We start from the raw sequence: 5,116 nt of genomic DNA, 5'->3' as shown, positions 1-5,116 counted from the left end.
TTTTTGTCTATGTTCAAAAATATATCTTGATGATAACAAATTTATATTTTGTTGGTCTTGACCAATGGATAGGGTTTATTCAGTCATTTTAATTGAGTAACTTTGAAAATAATCAAAAGTCCCTATTCTATAAATTGTATTTATATTTGTTTTAGGTATAGTCCAATCATTTAAATTTTTGTTATAAAACCATGACAACTACTTTAGAACCCAAAACCCGTTTGTCAAGTCCAAGAAATGAAACAATTATTTACGAAGCAAATACTAATCATACAAAAGTTCATATGCCTAAACGACTTAAATGGTCAGAAATTACTCAATCATGTAATTGGAATTTACAAAATGTTATTGAACCAAAATCTTTAGATTCTTCAAAACAAATTTCAAATATAATTGAGCATAATGATGGCTCAGTTGATATAAATTTTTCTTCTATAAATTTTTCATCATCTAGATTTTCTACTAATTCTATTCCTGAAATTGGTACTTCTAAATCTTCGTTTTCAAAATCAAAGTCTTTAAATTTAAAAACTGTTGACTATTCTAGTTCTATTCCTAAACCTCTTTATCAAGAAGATCAAACTAGTGATACAAGTTTACCAAGTCCTACTAAATCTGATTTTATTAATGAACTTCAAAATTATAGACAACAATTATGAGTAATAAAGTTCAAATAAATTGTAATTCTTTAAACAGAAATAGAGTTACTGCTATTAAAAGATTAAGAAATTCAATAAAAATATTTAAAAAACTCTTACAAGAAAAGGTATTAGAATTAAAAAATATACGTGTTAATGAGTTCTAAAAGACAGATTAGTTGTTGTAATAATAATACTTTTTGGAATAATTTATTAAAGACTAGATGGCAAATTATTGCAAGCGTTTCTAAAGAAATAAATAGAATTAAACAACTTAAAGAAGATGAAGAAATTAAATTATCTAATATTGAAAAGGACACATATAATTATAATATTCAAAAGGAAATAATATATTGTTTATCAAAAATGATTAAAAATAAATATATTGTTATTAGTGCTCAACTTAGTATTATTAAAAATATATCTTTCAGAATAAATCAATCAACTTGTTAAAATGAATATTAATATAGATATTTCTAAAATACCTTCATATGTTAATTTTGATTATTTAAAAGAAGAAGAATATTATAAAGATTATAATAATACAAAAAGAATTTGGCATGAAGAAAACTTTTCATATTATATAAGATTTTTACATTTTGGTCTTTGGGAAGATTATGTTTTATCAAATCAAATTCACTCTCCGTTTTTTCAATGGTTCGAATTGATTTATGTTCCTAAACATAATATAGATTATCCTTTTAAAATGCAAACTGTTTTTCCTGTTTCTTCAAAAACATACAAGGATGTTATTACTAATCAAGAAATTATTTCTGAATATCCGCCAAAAAAGGAAATCATTATTGATAATAATTTTATTGCAACTCCTTTAGTTAAAGTTCCAAGTCAGATAACAAATGAAAAATGTTTTCAAAATATTATTTATCAAAATAATTATTCGAATGAAACTCTTTTAACTATTTCAGATCAACTAAATAGGATTGAAGAAAATACTATAAATTTACAGTTATCAAAAGAAAATAAAATTGAAACAAAAATTTTTTATAATAATATAGCAAGCTCTAGTAATGTCAGCTTTATTCCTCATCAAATAAATGGAAATTTTAATCTTGGAAATAAAGATTTAATTGATGAATTAGAAAAAAGACTTACTAATTTTCGTATTTCAAAAAACGTATCTATAAATATGTTAAAAACAAATAATGACTCTTTTGACGAATCTGACGAAAGTAATAATGAAAGTGAATTAAATTTAGACAATCTTACTCAACAATTCATAAATGATAATGATGATATAAATCAGCTTACAAATGATTTTTCAAGATTAAATAAGATTAATTCTTTTGGTAATAATCCAAAACCAACTATTAAAAATTATTGGAATAGACCTTCTCTTCCTGATGTTCAAATTGAAGAAAGAGCTTTTCAATATGATCGTTCAGCTTACGATGGTACCTCTGTTTACGAATGGAATATCGATGGTAACTCTGAACATCAAATTCTTAATATTGTTCAAGAAATGACCATGACAGCTAATGCTTACAAGTCTCACAATAATACTCAACTTCAAATTGTTAATATTATTATTTCTGGGTTTACTGGTACTCTTAAAGGTTGGTGGGATTTCTATATTACACCAGAAGAAAAGAATTTTATAATGACTGCCAAGAAAACCGTTATAAAACAAGAAAATAATTTACCTATTCAAACTCAAGAAGATGATATGGTTAATACTTTAATTTTTGCTATAATCAAAAACTTTGTAGGAGATCCTACTACTTTTCAAGAAAGAACTTCTGAAATTCTAATGAACTTACATTGTAGAAAATTAACTGATTTCAGATGGTACAAAGATAATTATCTCGTTAAAGTTTTTTCAAGACCTGATTGTAAAGAATCTTATTGGAAAGAACGTTTTATTGCTGGACTTCCAAAACTTTTTGCCGAAAGAATTAGACAAAAATTAAGAGAAAATTTTAATAATACAATTCCTTATCAAAACCTAACTTATGGAGATTTAATTAATTATATTAATAAAGAAGGATTAGCTATTTGTGCTGACCTTAGATTTAAAGAAAAACTTAAAAAGGATAGAATTAATAGTAAAAATGAATTAGGAAATTTTTGTCAACAATATGGTTATCAACCATTAACAGGTCCGTCTACTTCAAAAACCAAAAAATATAATAAAAAGTCTTCAAAATATTTCAAGAAAAAGAAATATAATAAAACAGAAAATTATAAGAATTATAAGAAAAATAAATTTTCAACATCAAAAAACCCTTATAAACAATCTAATAAAAAATCTAAAAGAAAATCAAAAGACATTATTATTTGCCATAAATGTGGTCGTAATGGTCATAATGCTAATAATTGTTATGCAAAAACAAAAATTAATGAATTAAATATTTCGGAAGAATTAAAAGAACAAATTAGAAAAATTATGTTAAATTCTGATTCCAATTCTGATTCTAGTTTTTCCGATTTTCAAGAAAATGATTTAAACATTTTAGAGCAAAATAGTTCAAGTTCGGAAGATTCTGATACATGCGAATATGTTGGAAAATGTAATTGTAATTATTCAATTAATGTCCTTACAAACAATGACAAAGATCTTTTAAAAAATTTAGATTCCATTAAAGATAAAAATATCCAAAAACTGTTAATAAAACAAATGCTTAATAAGAATGAAAATTCTGTTTCAGATAATACAAAATTTTTTAATTTAAAGGACATATATGAACGATTTTCTGAAACAAAACCCATTTCCATGCAAGAACTTCAAGAAGAATTAAAATCAATTAAACAAGACATAAAAGAAATTAAAGGCAAAATTATAACTCTTGAAAAGGGAAAAAATATTATTAATTCACAAAATAATGATAATAAAGATGAAAAGGTTATCGAAAGAATTATAAATGATCAAATTTCTCAAAAATGGAATACTTAAATAACTTTAGTAAAGGATAATTTTAAAATGGATATTACTGCTCTAATTGATAGTGGTGCTGATATGAACTGTATACAAGAAGGTATATTTCCCACTCAATTTTATGAAAAAACTTCTTCTAGGCTTACTGGAGCTGAGGGAACCAGTTTAAAAATAAATTATAAAGTTTCCGATGTTCATATTTGTAACAATCAAGATTATTGTTATAAAACTCATTTAATTTTAGTAAAAAATCTTACTTCTCCTTTAATTTTAGGAACACCTTTTATTACTAAATTATATCCTTTTATGGTTCAAGATGATGGAATTATTACTAAAGTTTTTGGAAAAGAAATTATGTTTAAATTCTGTGAACCTCCGTCTTATTCAACTATTAATATTCTTAATTATAAAACAAAACAAGCAAATTACCTTATCAATGAAATTAATGATTTTCGTATACATAATCAATTACAAGATAAGTATATTCAAGACAAAATTATAGCTTTAAAACAAATGTTTGAAAATAATGTTTGCTCAAATATTCCAAACGCCTTTTGGAACAGAAAACAACATATTGTCAAATTACCTTATATTAAAACTTTTAATGAAAAAGATATTCCTTCAAAATCAAGAGCTATTCATATGAATAATGAATTAGAAGCTCATTGTAAAAAAGAAATTCAAGATTTATTGGACAAAAAATTAATTAGACCTTCTAAATCTCCTTGGTCTTGTTCAGCTTTCTATGTTATGAATGCTGCTGAATTAGAAAGAGGATCACCAAGATTAGTTATCAATTATAAACCTTTAAATAAAGTTTTAGATTGGATTAGATATCCTATTCCTAATAAAAGAGATTTATTGAAAAAACTTTATGATTCAAAAATATTTTCAAAATTCGATATGAAATCTGGTTTTTGGCAAATTCAAATTCATGAAGAAGATAAATACAAAACAGGTTTTAATGTTCCTTTTGGACATTATGAGTGGAACGTTATGCCCTTTGGTTTAAAGAATGCTCCTTCTGAATTTCAAAACGTTATGAATGATATTATCATTCCTATAAATAGTTTTTCAATTGTTTATATTGATGATGTTCTTATTTTTTCAAAATCTATTGATCAACATTTCAAACATTTAAATCAGTTTTATGATTTAATTTATAAAAATGGCTTAGCTGTTTCAGCTAAGAAAATGCATTTATTTCAAAATGAAATTAGATTTTTAGGACATAACATTGTTAATAATACTATTAAACCTATTATAAGAAGTTTAGAATTTTCTAATAAATTTCCTGATGAAATTATAGATAAAAAACAACTTCAACGGTTTCTAGGATGTTTAAATTATATTCATGATTTTTTCAAAGATTTAGGAACTCTTTGCAAACCTCTTTATAATAGATTAAAAAACAATCCAGAACCTTGGACTCAAGAACATACTAATATTGTTAAACTTATAAAACAAAAAATTCCTTCTTTACCTTGTTTAAATTTACCACATCCTCATGCTAATATCATAGTCGAAACTGATGCTAGTGATATTGGATTTGGAGGTATTTTAAAACAAAAATTATCAAATTCCT

This window comes from Lactuca virosa, chromosome 1, assembly GCF_052849685.1.
Source record: "Lactuca virosa cultivar CGN04683 chromosome 1, Lactuca_virosa_CGN04683_v6, whole genome shotgun sequence".
NCBI classification, from domain to species: domain Eukaryota; kingdom Viridiplantae; phylum Streptophyta; class Magnoliopsida; order Asterales; family Asteraceae; genus Lactuca; species Lactuca virosa.
This window is presented reverse-complemented; position numbering follows the sequence as displayed.